The sequence below is a fragment of the Daucus carota genome, chromosome 4, assembly GCF_001625215.2.
Source record: "Daucus carota subsp. sativus chromosome 4, DH1 v3.0, whole genome shotgun sequence".
NCBI classification, from domain to species: domain Eukaryota; kingdom Viridiplantae; phylum Streptophyta; class Magnoliopsida; order Apiales; family Apiaceae; genus Daucus; species Daucus carota.
Window position 1 is genome coordinate 3,665,539 of NC_030384.2, and position 17,815 is coordinate 3,683,353.

The window sequence follows — 17,815 nt, forward strand, 5'->3', positions numbered from 1 at the left end:
AACTGGTTCAGAGACTGTTGTTGGAGTAGGTTCAGAGTTTGCAACTTGTGCAGTTTCTAGATCATCATATTCATATGCTGCAACAAGTCTTCTTCTTTTCTTCTGCTTTGGAGGAGAAGCAGCTTCATTGTGGACATTATCAGAGTTTGCAGCATCAGAGTTTGCTGGTTTATCAGACTTTGTCTTTAGAACTTGTGTATCAACAGAGGTTCTGGTTTTGGTAGTAGAGGGTTGGTCATCAGACTTTGTAGATTTGGATGGTTTTGTAGTTGATGATCTTGGTTTTCTGGTGACTGTGGGAGAGGTTTGATGTTGTGGTTGAGGTTGTTGAGGCTGTTGTTGTGGTTCCTGAGGAGGGTTCAGCCTTGCTCTGAATGGAGCTGGGATTTGCAGAGGCCTGAGAACTGGTCTCTTCTCATCTTTAGATATGAGATCCTTAAAAGCCCTTTTATGAAGTTTAAAGGTTTGATCTCATCTGCAGCATCAAAATCCACTTCTCCAACAGTGGCATTAAACAACAATTGACAAAATCTTGAGAAATATATGACGTTCCTGTTCTCAAGCATTCTTTCACCAATATTTCTAAGAACTAATCTACCAAAATCAAAAGCAGTAGAATAGATCAGAGAATACCCGATCTGTAGCATGTCCATTGGAATAGCATCCCAGTTTGTAGATTTCTTCTGGAAAGCTCTGGTAATGCAATCAAAGAAAAAACTCCACTCCTTATTGAGCCATGGACGCTTCAACTGACCCAGTTTATCCAGAGATTCGTAGTACCCCAATTCGAGCATCATTGTTCTGAGATTTGCATCTCCATTGGTAAGATACGCAGAATGTTCTGGCAAGTTGAGTGCCTGACGAACTGTTGCTGGAGTAACTGCATACTCCTCCCCGTCATAGGAAAATACAATTGATGGTGATCCATCTGCACCACCATTGTCATATGTACCCGACCTCCAAAAGCTGATGATTTGGCTTCCTGAAAGTCTTGCAGGAGCGGTGAGAGCGGTACCGATGACACTCTGTGCCAAGAATCGCTGAAAGGGATGATAATCCCTTGGGGCTTCAGCAGTGTCAAGGATGGCTGCATAGTTATTTGGAACGAATTCAACACCTGCCAGGATAAAAGCTGTAGTGGCCATTAGAACAGAGATTATGAAAAGAAGATGTTTGAGGAAGTGTGTAAACGAAGATTTGAATTGCAGAGAACAGAGTGTGAGAGTTTTGTTTAGAAGGTGAATGTAGAGAGTAAGTGTAAAATTGAATAATAAGCAATAAAATCTGATCTGAAAAACTCTTCAGATTTTGTTGAACTGAGCACGCATGGGCTTTTTGTTCAATCAGACACCTGTCAAAATGTAACTGGTAGATGAGTGTTAGTGGGATGGAGAAACGAGAGTAATAATCATGAGTGCAGTAAAACATGCGCAGTAATAAATGCTGATTACACGTTCTCCTATTAAAATGTTTTGCATGTAAACCCACTAATAATACATCCGTTTGAAACACATTCTCTTCACATTCTCTGAATATTTGTAAAAAATTCAAGATCAAATCTCTCGAATTTTTAAACTCTGAGATTTAAGACAAGGAAAATAAATTTCTGCGAACCTCAGAATAAAGACATAATTTTCAGAATTTTCGTCAATAAATCAGAGTTTGTTCTAAAATCCATAGCTCAATAATGTGCTTGTGAAATGCGTGTGTGGTCATGTTAAATCAGAGAATATAAATTTCACAATTTCGTATTATAAGGTAGACTTTGAATAATTTATTCAAACTCTCAAAACTTAGACTAGGACATACTCTGAAGATAATTAATAATCTACCCCTTTTTTTTTTTTTTTTTTTTTTTTTTTTTTTTTTCTTCAGGACGCTTCTCAGTGTGAGTGAGGCACGACCTTTAAATATACTATTGCATTGGTATTTCTCCAGTAATCAGAGATTGTGACTGGTCACCATAGATTATAAAATCTTAGCAGTTACTTAATACCAGCAAATGTTTGGTTCTTCCCAGTCACTGTCATATTAACATCTAAGATCTCAAGGAGTACCATGCTTATTTTTCAGGGGGTTTTGTCTCAGGTAACAAAAAAAACATCAGAGTTTATAATCACTGTCTAGTAGATGAGAGAAAATTTAAATTAATCAATCTCACTTATAATTAAGATATGTGAAGTAGTAGAGTCTCAATGATATCAGCATGCATAGTGTGAACTAGTGTAGCACAAAATTGAGATCAGGATTAAGGAACTTAGCTGAGATTCATGATTACTCATTCAGAACAGGCTTCATGGTATCTTCATAGGTGGTTTTTGTCTCAGAGAAGATAAAAAGGAGATCATTTATCAGATTCAGAGTTGTTATAAGCATCAGAGAAGATTATCAGAGAATGTTATCAGAGCATGTTATCAGAGTAAACAAACAGAGTATATTATCAGAGTTTGTCATCAGATTTTATCAATCAGATTTTATCAATCAGAGTATATCATGGCAGATGTGTGAGTAATACATATGGTAAATTTGACAAGTTAAATTTGAAAGATCTAACCAATATGTCTACTCAGTTCCTGATATCATTCCTAGCTCATTCACCAGCCTAGTAAAAGTTGCTTCACTTAATGGCTTGGTGAAAATGTCTGCGAGCTGCTGTTCAGTAGGAACAAAGTGAAGTTCAATGGTTCCTTCCTCCACAATGCTCCCTTATAAAATGATATCTTATACTGATGTGCTTTGTCAGAGAAGTTTGAACTGGATTTCCTGTCATAGCAATAGCACTTTGGTTATCACAATAAATAGGAATTTAGAGAGAGAGGATAACCCATAGTCCAACAGTTGATTCTTCATCAAAGAATTTGAGCACAACAGCTGCCTGCAGCAATAGACTCTGATTCTGCTGTTGATGTTGAGATGGACTTCTGCTTCTTACTGTACCAAGAAACTAGTCTTCCACCCAGAAATTGACAACTCCCACTTGTGCTTTTTCTGTCAATTTTGCAACCTGCAAAATCTGCATCAGAGTCCAATAAGACTAAAATCTGATTCTCTAGGGTACCATAGTCCCAATGATGTGGTTCCCTTGAGATATCTGAATACCTCTTTACTGCAATCAGATGAGGTTCTCTTGGATCTGCCTGAAATCTTGCACATAGACATGTGGCATACTAATGTCTGGTCTACTTGCAGTCAGATAAAGCAATGATCCAATCTTCCCTCTATAGTTTTGTGATATCCACTGATGCACCAGTATCTTTGTCTAGTTTTGTTGCTGTTGCCATAGGAGTAGTTGGCAGCAGAACTGTCTTGCATACCAATTTCTTAAAAAAAGATTTCTGGTATACTTGGCTTGATTTATAAAAAATCCATCTTCAGTCTGTTCAACTTGTAAACCAGAAAATACTGAGTTCCCCCATCATGCTCATTTGGTACCTAGACTGCATGAGCTTGGCAAATCTTTGACAGAGTTTAGCATTAGTGGAGCCAAAAATAATGTCATCAACATAGATTTGAACTAAAAGCAGATCATTACCATGATTCAAAAAACAAGTTTTTATCTATGGTACCTCTAGTAAATCCACTTTCAAGAAGAAATTGAGCTAGAGTTTTCATACCATGGCCCTTGGAGCCTGCTTTAGTCCATAAAGTGGCTTTGTCCAACCTGTAGACATAGTCCTGGATGTTTTTGGATCAATACTTTAGCCCGTGGTATCCTGCTACCATCGCTTTGGTTGATGATGTCCTTTTCTTCCATATATATGAGCGCGTGATTGCCTTGCTGCCTTTGATTTGTTAAGCAATTCATGGTTAAAGGTTAAGTATTCTTCCAACTTTCCTGCTTGGGATATGTCTTTTAATGAATGGCAGAACATTCTTCATTTTGGCGATGGCATCTTGTGCTTGGCCAACTCCTGTGCTTCTTTTAGTCCCCCCCTGTCCACACTAATATTCGGTTTGTCAAATTAAGACTTCAGCGGATCTCTTCTCAACACCTGCTGCTCGTCACTTTCGTTTCTTCCCAATGCTTTCGATTTCAAGGCTACTTGAGAGCCAACAGCTTCTTCCTTCTTTAGGTACTTCAAATCCTACTTATATGCTACTGCCACTTCTATGTCTAGATATTGCTGGAAGGTTAGTGATATATGCACATCCTAAATTGATTGTTGCACACCCTAAATTGATTAGTTGACCAAAATATCCCATGTTTCTATATCATTTTCCATTTTGCCCCTTTATCAAGATATATGTTTTGTTATTTAGATTCATGTTACTCCGTATTATTATGTTTTATAAAGTAATATATACATTAATTAGGTAAATTTAAAAAAATAATTACATGTTGATTATTTTACTAAATACGTGCTCCCTCCGTCCCAGCAGATTGTTAATGTTTCTATTGGAGTTCTAAACGTCAAGTTTTAGGCCTATATTTGAACATCCTAATCATTTCGGATTAACGATCAAGTGTTTAATTTGAATACACTTGATCGTTGATCCGAAATTATTAGCTAATCATTTCGGATTAACGATCAAGTGTATTCAAATAAAGCTTGTAGTACACTTGATCATTGATCCGAAATTATTAGGATGTTCAAGTATTGGCCTAAAACTTGACGTTAGAACGCCAACAGAAGCGTTAATAACCTGCTGGGACGAAGGGAGTAATATTTATATGAACGCCTCTTATTATTTAAAAAGGTTTTCTTTCCAAATCAATAAAAGTAGTAGAGAAAATTCAAGAAAAATTCAATTCAAATATATTATAATTACTTATTTCTAATTATCATAAAATTACTAATATCTTATTTAAATATTAATTGCATATAAAAAGTTATTTTATTAAATTTTATAAATTTCATAATTAAGAATTAGATCCTTATACAGTTCACTCCTAGGTTTGATATGTATGGTGTGCACAGGTGGGTTCAAATCAGTTTCTACCTAAATTGTTACCAAGTCGGGTTTTTATCTTATAACTTATAACCGTAACTGAATCGTTCTAAACGATTTTTTTCGGTTCGGTTAACCATTCATCGATTTCATTTTTTTCGATTTTTACCTAATTATTAAATATTAAATAAATTAAATAATATTAATGAACAATATTTTATAGTAACATAATTTTTATTTATATAAAATTAACAATTTAAATAATGAAGGCACAGTAAACAAAAGAAGCACACTCATTTTTCCGGATTCAGATCCGTATCAGAAATATTCGTTTGACAATCCTGATTAGGAGTGAGCATTACCCGCCCGATTCGTAATCAGGATCGGGTGTGCTAAAAAATAAAGATGATATATACCTCGCACATTTAAGCCCCTTGTAATCTGGTACTGTATATCTAACATGTAAATTATAACTATTTTATTTGGGAAAAATCTCAAATTGGTCAATGAAGTGAGCTTGTAGTATCAAAAGTTCTATCAAATTTAACGGGGTCTCATTCGTACCACTTTAGTAAGGAATAATGACATGTCCGTTAGTTTGACCGGTTGACCGGACGGAAAGCTGACGTGGCGAACAGAGCAGCATTATGTGGCTTGTGACTCAGATTGCAGCAGTCACAGTAGATAAAAGAAAACAAAATAAAAGAAGATAAACACAAAACAAAACAAAACCCATAAACAAACCCGACACATTTCCCTTTAACCAGAATTTCCACACAGCTTTTGTCTGTGACAGCAACATGAAATGAAGGTGCAATGGTATCTGTTTTTGGTTTCAGCTATAAATTGGGGTATCTCAACAACTCCAGACTGATCAGTTTTATCACTGAATAGAGACGAGACAGAACAGATGGAGTCTTCATCTTTATGACAAGGTTTTCTTTTTACAATTTTCAGAATGAATGGGAAAGTCTGAAAGTAGTTGCAGATAAAATTAATCATGTGTGGGGCTGGTGAAGCAAATAAAAAAGTTCAATATTCAAGCTCAATATGCTAGTACTGAAGCATCAGTAATTTAAACACCTACAAAGAGCTATAAACCTGCAACAATATGAAAATAAATGATCAGATAGTACCTTGCAAGCATCACCAGTCCATTATAATAATGGGATTTACTAGTTGAATCTTATGGTTCTATTATCAAAGCTTCTGCATATTTACCCTGTTGCATACGGAAAAAGGAAACAAATACATCAAACGAATAAAAAGATTAAACTACATTCTTAAAATTAATTATCCCAACGCTAGTGCTCCCATTATATCTTCCACACACCTAGTATGATCTAATTTTCCAAACTAGCATGCAGATTATGATACGGGTAACATGTATAAGATCCAATTGAAACATTATATGTCTTACACAGGCTTTCAAGGAGCAAGAATTCTGAACTATACGACAACAATTTAGTTTCATGCATCATTTCTAATGTCTCAAATTTTAACAGTTTTAAAACTTTAAAAGTGTAATAAGTTTAAATTCTTATTAGGCGAGGATTCTTCACTATTATATGCTGCAAACTTCAACCGTTGCTGAAGGAGACTCTTCCGGACTAACTCGGCTGCATGCGGGTTCATAATTAATGGAGGCATTAAGTGGTTACCATATGAATAGGCCGCCCCCATCCAAAATCTAAATCGTATATTGGGGTCCTCTGACAAGAGCTGATAGACCAGGCTGGCATTCCAGGAAGTCGAGTGCTGATCTCAAGTACTCATTTCCCATCTTTGACAATGCAGCGTGAATTCTCTTTGCAGAGTTCACTAAAGGCTCTGATATAATTTCACCTGCTGTGCCAACTGGGATGGCTGTAAAACTATACATTGCCTAGATAGCCTGGAGGAAGTGGAGGGCTCAGTCTGAATCATCCATCCGTGACCATGTAAAGATATACACACACACACACACACACCGGGATACAGAAGAGAAGAGGGGTTTTTAATTAGTTATATTATTACAATCCAGGTAGATGCAAATAGAGACGTTAGAAGCCACTCTGTCAAACATACACCCGCCACGTCAGCTTTCCGTCCGGTCAATCGGTCAAACTAACGGACATGTCATTATCCCTTACTAAAGTGGTACGAATGAGACCCCGTTAAATTTGATAGAACTTTTGATACTACAGGCTCACTTCAGTGACCAATTTGAGATTTTTCCCTATTTTATTTATATGATGATTGACGTTATTTTAGTCATTTAAAGTTAGGGTGTGCAAGAATCAATTTAGGGTGTGCATATGTCAACACCCTTTCCTAAAAAGCTTGAAATTACAAAACATGGAGTAGTTAAAAAGCATGCTAATACATGAAAATAATCCACAATTAATTTTCAAATGTGGTTGAGGTGTTCTGTAGATTAGGTTCAAGATAGGAAATGTTGCAATCTTCTAACATATACGCATACCTGAGCCCATGTCTAGATTAGAATCTATACACATGTTTCACTTGACACAGCCGTTTGCATTATGTGGTTTGTGGATGATTGCAAATCAGCATTGGTTTTTTAATTGTACTGTTGTGTTAGGATAGTGACATAGCGCTACTTGTAGGCTTTTATAAGGGTTGGATTGGTAAAATGTTATTTCTCAGTACAATTTCCCCCACTTGCATTATGTGGTTTGTGGATGATTGCAAATCAGCATTGGTTTTTTAATTGTACTGTTGTGTTAGGATAGTGACATAGCGCTACTTGTAGGCTTTTATAAGGGTTGGATTGGTAAAATGTTATTTCTCAGTACAATTTCCCCCACTCAAAGCGAGGAAGGAGGGTCTGTCACTAGTCAGATTGTGAATAGTATATACACCAGTAGTTAATGACCTTTTTGCTCTTTTCTTGTTGAGAAATTTAAAATTAGACAGAATTTTACTGCTTTGATTCTTATAGTCAAAACAAGTGTTAACCTGATTATCAAATGAGTGTTGTGTCGGACTGAGATGAATCAACTATTGGTGCGTCAGTCTTTGGGTAAATTATTAATGTAACAGATATTTTCACATTAAAATGGTGACTTTTCTCACCAATTTGGTTACATACTATCCCATAATTATATCTTCTCAAATATCGGGAATAAGGCACACAAATAACGAATATGATATGAGCTTCGGCTTGAGTGTCAGCTGATGCTGATATTTTCTGCATCTATACACCCAGGAGCAACATTTACAAAAAAATAAGTCACAAGTTAACTGATAAATAGAACTTGTTCTGCCCGACTTCACTCATGACCTGGTTCTAGCACCTTAATTTTTTTCCTTCTGATTAATAAGACTGCTCGTAACACAACGTTTTCAGCTGACACTCTCTTATTATTATTATTATTATTATTCCACCTGATTTGTATTTATCTACAGGTGCAAAAGTTATCCGGATACCAAATCTTTCTTACATCAAGATAACGGCTCTCCCTTTAGTCGAAGTTACTGATGCATTGGTCTTTGATGATTTCTGCTTGCTTGCTTCTAAGCTATATGTTTTCCGAATGATGATCCGTGGTTTGTAATATTGTGACTTTTTTTTTTTGTCAGACTTATTGTGACTATTTTATTGTGACAATTTTATGTAACCTGCATCTTTAAACAATTTATGCACCTTGGTCACTACGATTAGGAGTAATTTTACATCATCTGGCTTGCTTAAATTATAGTATTTGCAGTATGAAATTATTCACTTATGTTATTGCTTCTTCTCTCTTTCTATTTAACCCATTTTTAAAGATACAAATTTTTACTTATTCTGATTTTTTGATTGATGAAATCCTTGATTATGAATGTATTTTGTTTAGTATAGTTTGTCACTCCAAAGCAGCGGCAATCGATATGTTGAAACAATTTGTATAAATATATATAATTATTTTATATTTTTAATTAAATAAATATTATTTTGTTGTCAACTACTCCCTCCGTCCTGGTAGATTGTATACATTTGGTTTGGACACGGAGACCAAGAAAAAGTGTAAAAAGTGAGTAAAGTGAGATGAAAAGTGATTAAAGTGGTGGGACCCATTTATATTTAATGATAGATTTGAGATAGTGGAGGAAAATAGTGGGTGTAATAGTGTTTATATTATTATAGAATGAAGATAGTGGAAGAAAGAAGTGGGTGTAATAGTGTTTTATATTATTAAAAGTTACTATATTTGGAATGTATAGAAATGATGGGACGTCTCAAAAAGGAAACTGTATAGAATTGATTAGGACGGAGGGAGTATCTTTTTCTAAAATAATTATCCACTGTCTGATCAAAAAAGAAAAAAAAATGAAAAGATGGCATGAAATATCTGTCATAATTGGAATTTTTATTACACTAATGTCAATGTTGAGGTTTACGATTTGAAAAAAAAAACTTTAGGTAAAATCCTAAAATTAAGTTATTGTTTAGCTATGCATGTCTATGGATGATGATAACAAATGTCACAAGGTAGAAATGAATCAAGGAATCGAAGCTGACAAATGATTAGGAAGCTAACTGAAATGCAGTTCAACTAAGATCAGTAATCAGAAGAGAGTTTGCTGTAACCATGCAAGTATTTCGAGAAATCAAGGAAAGAAGAGTTCGAGAATCAGGGATTTTATCATAACTCTATTCGAGATATATTATACCTGACCTGATTCGAGACAACAAAAAAGGTTATTCGAGAAGTTCCTGTTCGAGAAGTCAATTTGATAACTCTATTCGAGAAGTCTGTTATATAGGCTATTCGAGAAGTCTGTGATATAGGCTATTCGAGAAGTCATTCGAGATCTCAACAAAGAGAACTACTCGAGAGTCGACATTCGAGAACTCAAGCTCTATCAGTTCGAGAACTCAGCCTGAACTCTTAGAAGTGCCAGAGTTTTCTAATGGAACATATCGAATAAAGATCAAACCCAGAATTACTTTGCAACCCGTGACTTATAGACAGTGAATCAATTACACAAGGATATTACGAGTAGGGAGTCAAATTGTAGATATTTGAAGGGCTCAAACTCCTTCCAGTGAAAGGTGAAATCAGTCACTGTTTATCTAGTTTCAAGGGCAACAATAAGAGTGGAAGCAACCTCCAACATGATTACTCTACTACTGAAAATTCGAAGGATATCTTGATGAAGCATAAGGATCAGCTATTTTATATGGGAAGTTCAAGCATAGCTCAATAAGCAGAAAGCTTATTGACTTCGAAAAGATTATCTTTTGATTAAAGCCACTTTTCAGATATAGAGATTGAAAGCAAAAGGTTCTTTTGCATAAAGCATCACGTGAGCTTGGAAGCTAAGTCAATTCAAGAACTTAGAAACTTACGAAGAAAGAAGCATGCACTGACTTGGAGCATGTTGGGATTGTCCAAATCAAGGAAAGATGACTTTCAAGATAATTTCAGAAATAGAGTGACTTCAAGCTTGTGTGTGTGACAAGTTACCAAAATGTATCTTGCATTTTACGTATTTCACTTGGCTTCTGATAAGTGGATTTTATATCCACTTGGAGCGTTCCATATCGGCTTAAATTGATTTACTAGGCCTCAAGTAGAAGAGGTGTTAGATGATGAAGAGAATGTGGTTCTGCAGCTCACAGATGTTGAGGATGAAGACTTTTACTCTCTAGAAGAGATTGAAAGCATGAACAATCCAACCATGGCATATATGGCTAAGAGATTCAAAAATATAAAGTTCAGAAGAGACAAGTCATATAAGCCACATGGTCAATCGTCCAAGTTCAACAAGGGAACTCATCAAAGGCTATTGGTAGTGCAATAAGAGGAGGATACAAGACAAGGATGGTGGACAGATAGAAGTTCAGATGCTATAACTGCAATGAGCTAGGCCATTTTTTTACTGAGTGCAGAAGGCCAAAGCAGAATCAAAAGTTTGAAAAAGGATCTAGAAGTCAGTTTAAGAAGAATCAAGGAAGAGCCTATGTGGCTGAAGGGAAGTGTTGGATGATTCTGATAATGAGAAAGAGGAAAAATTTGTGAACCTAGCTCTCATGGCTAGATCTGATGATGAAGCATCAAGCTCATCAAATCAGGTACCATCTCTCGTTCTACTTGATATGTCTAAAACTGAGTATAAGCAAACTATTGAAGAGTTAAGTGCTGAGATGTTTAACATTCATGTTAGTTTATCTGCTGCTAATGAAGAAATTGCTAAGTTAACTAAACAGAATGAAACACTCAAATCTGAGAATGAAATGCTATTGCTTAAAACTAGTCCACTAGATTCGCTAGCTCAAGAAAATGGTAGGTTGAAGAATGATATTGCTTGTGCTAAGGAAGTAAAAAAATTCTTAAGGAACCAAATTGCTGAAAATGAATTTAAGATCAAGTCCATTTTAGTTGGATTTTTAGCAATGCGAAATTGTTTTTTTTTGCTTCACCCTTTTATTCTAAATCCCTAACCCCCAAATGGAGTAACCCGACTCTGTTTTTTTACAGCTTCTGGAGATTTCGAGCTCCCTCTCTAATCTCTCTGAATCTCTCTCTTCCTCATGAATCTCTCTCAATCTTTTTCTCTTCCTCACGGTTCTCTCCCTCTTACTGAAAATCACAATCTGTTGTCTCTCTCTCGTTAATCTCGATTCTCCTCTCTCATGTAAGATCAATTCGAGCTTATGTGACCTTGTTGAAATTAATTCCCCCTTTCCCTCTATTCATTTTACCTCTGTGATTACTGCGTGTATAATCGAGGTCGTGGCTGTGTGTGTTGATTTTCTCCTCCCCCTCCCCTGTTCTTGACATCGAAGTGTTGTGAGTTGCTGCTATTGTGCGTGTGTGTATGCAGTTTTGGCTGGGTGTGTGTGTGTGCGCGCGTGAATAATCTGTGTGTGTGTGAGTTCGAAATAGTGTACGTGTGTATGTGTAGCAAGAGGGTGAGTCGAATTCAAGCTTAGAGGTACTATTGTGGTTTATTTTGAGCGGGTATGTGACTCTTGTTTGATGGTTTATTTGCTTGATCAGTGTGGTAATATAATTATAGGTAGTAATAGGTTGTAATTTGAGTGTAATACTTGATCAGTATAAATTTTCAGTGGAATTCTGGTTTTGGTCGAAGCTGGTTTTGGTTGTGTCTGGTTCGAAGGTGGCAAGGGGATTAAGAGGCTTTGAGGAGGAGGAGTTCGATTGGTGTGGGTGGTAATAAATCTAGGAGTTTTAGTAAGTGTTTAGCAGGGGAGAAGTCTGTGCAGATGTGTGAAGTTAAATGTACTGGTGTCCGTGTGTGTGTGTGTTTTTAGGAGTGTCAAGAACAGGAGGATGGTATGGGGTGACTGGTAAGTGGTGTAAAAGCTATACGTATATGTGTTGGGAGTGGTATGTATAATATTGGTGTGAGGGTGTTATTTTGTTGTAGATGTTTGTTTGGGTACAAGTGTGGGTATGTACAAGTGTTGGCTGAGTTTTAATGGATAACTAAATGTGGATAGATTGTTTTAAATAAAAAGGGCTAATTGTTTGTTTGCTTAGTACTGACAAAATGTAAGATGGAAATATATACCCTTATGGACGATTAAAGATGTAATTGTTGTTTTAAGGATTATTGATTAAAAATTTGGTGAAGTACTAATGGTATGCGATTTTAGTAGAATTGTTAATTGAGCTCGGACTGTTTGTAGTAAACTAAATTGTTAATTGTATTTAGAGTGATAATTATAATTGTTAAATTACTATTGTGGATATTAACCTGTTTTAAGGATAAAAGAAGTTGGATGTACATTTTGTTGAAACTGTGGTATATGTACGTTGTTTATCAAGTTTATGGATTTTCAGAGATGTACAAACTAGGTACATTAGTGTGAATTGATATGATTGAGTAGTGTATTGAAGCAAAGGATATTTGGTTGTCGACGGGGGTTAATAGTATTTCTCATAGGTTAAGTTATATTTTGGAGGGGGTACTGTCCACTTTTTGTTAGAATTATTTGTAAATTTTATAGTAAATTGATGACAATTATTTGTAAATAGATATGAGGTACATGTTAACAGGTATAAGTGTAACTAAATAATATGTGCTAAATGTTATGTGATTTATGTGGGTATATATTACTATTTTAATAATACGTGCTGTATATGTTAAGTGGTAAAACGTATAGGATGCGTTTGGGTAGAATGAGTTAGACGGTTAAGGTTATAAGCACACTGAAATAGTACTTTGCCTTTCTATAGGTATGAGTAGGAGGCCGACTGGGAGCCAACGCACGTGTAGAAAGAATCTAGAGGAAGGAGACAACCATTGGAAATAGACGAGTATAATAACGGAGTGACAGACAAATTGTAGAGGAAAGATGAATGTATAGCCGAGCAGAGGCCAATGTATAAGGAAGTAGAGATTGATGTAAGGTGAATGACGAATCAATGTGATGGAAAAGGAAACTTCGTATATTGAGGCAAGTTTACTATACCTCACTTATTGTTCAAGTGATGTGAAACCTTCTGTTATATTTATTCGTTCTTTCGAAATCATTTCCTGCAAGTATTTTTACTCTCCATATTTATTTTGAAGGATGTGAACCTGTTTCTATTATTCATAAAGTGTTCTTCCAATTCGTGTTGCCAGGGTCTATACCCTTTTTTTTTGTTTCAAGCTCGAACCTTGTATTGAAATTCAGATTTCTTGAATCGCTTATGAATTGTATTTAAAATTCTCGTACGTTATTGCTATTCCTTTTTAAATTATTATCGAACCTTTTATACCTTTTTGTTTATCCCTGATAAATTACTATTGAAACACATGTACCTTGCTTTTCCTTATGAATCATTATTTAAACTTATGTACCCTATTATTTGCCTATTTCTTGTTAAACCATAAACCATGACTTACAATTTATGCACTGCTTTATCTTAGTCTTTTCCTTATTCTCATTCTTTTAAACCATACCAGCCTAACCAGATCTCATAACCCCTGAATTAAATTCTAGAACCCTAACCTTTGTTTTGTTCCTTATTAACTAACAACTCTTCATTAGATTGTGACCAATGCAGTAACCCAATTTCTCAATTGAACTTCAGATTTCTTTATTCCCTGATTTTCATATAATTGCTGTTCAATTTCTGGAATCTCAATAATTGCTTCGTTATTTAATTGATATATGTTTCCTTGATATATGATTCTGTCTTGCTGAATCCTACCATGTTTAGTTCAATCTTATTGCTTTGTTGCTATGATTCTTTATATCGAATGCTTCCCTGAATCTTAATATTATTGTTGTGTTGTTCATAATTCTTTATATCGAATGCTTCTCTATTTCTTAATCTTTAATGTTGCTCCCTAAAATGGTCTAATTTATTAAAGATGTTTTTAAAAATTCCTTATACTGGGCTGATCTGTTATCAGTGAGTATAAAGGACTTAAAAGTGATTTGTTTTAAAGGTTTTAAAGATTTTAATGTGGGGGTTTTCGTTAAATGTTTTTCACGGATTCCTTCAGATTGGAGACGTAAGAGGCTAGGGTGGTCCTAGTCCAAATTTTGTTTAGCGTAAGAGGCTAGGGGTGGTTCCCCTAGTCCAGCATTGAAGGCCAATGTGTTGCCTAATTGGGAACCCAATTTCAAGGTCCAGAGGGACTTCGTGTCCGGTATGGGGACTTTACGTGGCTGATCACCCGTATTGTCCGTTGTCAAGGAAAAACTCCAATCAGCTTAAAATGTTTTTAAAAGGTTCTATGAAAAGTATGTTTTAATGATGGAATGGTTTTAAAGAAAAGAATATTTTGATGAAATGTTATGATTGAAGAAAATGGAAAGCTTAATCCTATAATGGAAATTGAATGATCTTTTGAAGTAAAGTATTCATTGATATTGTTCATCAATGAATTATCGTGACACCATTGTTTCACTATATTATTAACTTGCTGGGCGTTCTTTGGCTCACTCTTGCTTTGTTTCTACCTAACCCTTTGCAGTTAGGCTTAAAGATGATCTACCTGTATTTTTCCTTTCGAATCAGAGCGATGAGGCATTCTATTCAAGACAGATTTCAGAGCCAGCGCGGGCAGGCACAGATTTGGTATGAGCTTCAGATTTGACGGTACAATAGTTGAGATTAGATTATAAATGGAAGTTGTAATAATTTGTATTAATTGGTTTCTTGTTTCATACCATAACCTGGAATCGATCCTCGGTGAGGAATAGTTGGTGTATTAAATTTTTATATACAGGTGGATAGTCTGATTTTCAAATACTTCATGCCGAAATTTTCTAAAATTCCCCTATACCAAAGACTATTTTATTACAAAAAGTATATTTGCAGTATTGGAAAGTCAGGGCGTTACACTAACAGTAGCCCTAAGGGCTATGGTTAAGCATTAACTAATCTCATATATATTGTCAACATTTATTTTAGTTATTTAACTGATTGTTGATTTTTCAATGCTTTTTTACAACATCAATTTAATTTCCCAAGTATTTATAGTGGACCTCGTATTCATATTAATTTCTACTAATAAAAACTTCCAAAATTCTTAAATAGTTACATTGGGATTCGTGCAAACTTGATATATTAAGTGCAAAATTGACATTTATCCACTTACATTAATTCTTAACCATAGCCTTAGGACTATGTTTAAAAGAATACATTTATCAACTTAGAGAGAAGACCTGGTCATTGGTCACCTGCACAGATACAGAAATTAAATTGTCTCCAAATACCATGGTTTCTCCACTGAGCCTACGATTGCAATAAATGAAATATGAGATCTGAAAGCAACCATAACCAAACCGATTAACAAAATCACTTATTCGCAAACTGAAATCCGATATCAAATTTTGAAAAATGGCAAAAATATCTCTTTTTTCATAAAATAACCTTAAAATACCCGATTTAATAAAATTGGCCAATATTCCCCTCTTGAACCTGCCGCTGCCATATGCGTATTATACATAACCCTACCCAAACTTAAAATCAAACAGAACGGCTCACATCTATCTTACATCGTTGCCATTTATGTATTTACCAGTTACTCATGACAGATTGGGTTCTGTTATTTTACACCAACTATGAGAAAGATTGTAGAAGGGGAGGTTGAATACAATCTTTTACAAATTTAAAAGATTCAAGAATGATACACTAAGAACACAGTAAACAGAAAAACACCAAGTATTAAAAATACGGGTGGATTGAATGATCCACCCGTGAGATTTTATATAGAAGAATCTGTGGATTGTTTACAATTCGCACAGCTGCTGGTTCATCACTCAACAAGTTCTAACTCTCAGATTTTTCTCTCAAGTAATTTGAACAAGTTCAACTGATGCTACTAACTTGGTTATATACTCCAAGTTTTACAAAGCTTTTAGCTAGATTACAAAATGCACTCTAATCTAAAAACAATGCTGCACAACTTTGTCTTATGCATGCTTTCTGAGATGTCTTCATCTTTGACCATCATCTTGATTTGATCCAGATTGCACTGCATGAGATAAGTATGTTTCTGCTTCTTCTTTATTTTCCTAATTAGGCTTCCATGTCTATTTTAGTGTAATTCGATCCATGTGATTTGTCAGACTTAAGCTCTAGTCACTTTCAACTGCTCTTTGCTTCATCAGTTGAAAGTTCTGGTTACTTTCAACTGCTCTTGACTTCATCAGTTGAATGCCCGGCTCATCAGTTGAATGAATTACAAACTTCATCAGTTGAATGGTGTTCCAGTCTCATCAGTTGAATTCCTCAGCATCATCAGTTGAACACTTTGTCTTCAGTTGAATGCTTGATTTTCATCAGTTGAAACATCATCCGGTCTTCATCAGTTGAATAGATACATCTCATCAGTTGAATATCCTTCACTTAGATAAAATTACATGGCATTGGATATTTACAATTAGCCATCCTATTCTACCCATCCGTTGATAATTCCCAAAGACAAGAAACATAACAATTACAACTGAAATTTGATAAAGGTTCTAAGTAAGACATGTTACAAAATGTTTATGTTATCATCAAAAATTATTGATTCCTAACAATCGCCCCCAATTTATGACTGGAGAAGATGCAGACATAAATTCTACACTTGATGATAACAAAAACATTAATAAAATAAAATGCAGAATTTAAATACAAGAGTTAGAAAAGATTACAGATGATTATGCTCCTCTAGACTGAGCAGTTACTTGTTCCTAGAAGATCTTCTTCTTCTGGACTTAAGTTTTTCTTCAAGAATATTGATTTGCTTCTGAAAGATCCTGTAGAACCATTCTTCATCACTATCTTGTCTGTTGAGCTTGGATTGGAGAGTCTTCAGAGTATTCAAGCTAGCAACCTTGAGTTGATCTTTAGGTCTGAAAAATCTCCTAACACCTTGATTGTCCCTAAATTCCATGACTGGAGTAGGTTCATGATGAATTTTCTTTCCAGTGTAGGGAATTTTTAGCCTTCTTTGTAGACTAGCATCTGAGTTCCATTCCTTCCTGATCTCAAGGATTCTCTTTAGTACCATTTGCTTTGCAGGTGGTGTAAATCCTCCAGTCCTCTTCATAGATCCATATATTTTTGTTAGAGAACTGAATCCCTCAGAATTCAGAACTCTGTGAAGAGGCCAGATGACATCACCCTTGTTTTTGTAAGAGAATACCAATCTTTCAGGTAACTTTGAAGTTGCTTCTATTCCTCTTACTTCTTGAAGATCATCCAGCTCCAGCTCCAACTCAGAAATTTCTTCAATGTTAGCAATGATCAGATAGTCATCAGGATTTTCAGGTTCTTTTGGAGGTTTAGGAGGGTTAGCCATCTTCTTAGCAACAGACTTGACTTTCTTCTTTGGCTTGGAAGGTTCTTGAACAAGAAAAGCTGGAATTGGGATATCTTCCAAGTCAACTGGCTCCTCCTTTGGCATTATTGGCTCATCATGGAAGTTGACATCTGGATGTACCACTGTGGTGTCCTTGATTGGAGAAGAAGGCTTT

The 17,815-nt window shown here is 35.3% G+C and overlaps 1 long non-coding RNA gene across 1 annotated transcript; it reads left to right on the plus strand.

Moving 5' to 3' along the window:
* The first annotated feature begins 3,748 nt into the window (after positions 1–3,748).
* Positions 3,749–8,573, plus strand: LOC135151987 (uncharacterized). Its single transcript, XR_010291006.1, has 2 exons — positions 3,749–4,073; positions 8,302–8,573. It is a non-coding gene; the product is annotated as an uncharacterized LOC135151987 (long non-coding RNA).
* Positions 8,574–17,815: the final 9,242 nt, after the last annotated feature.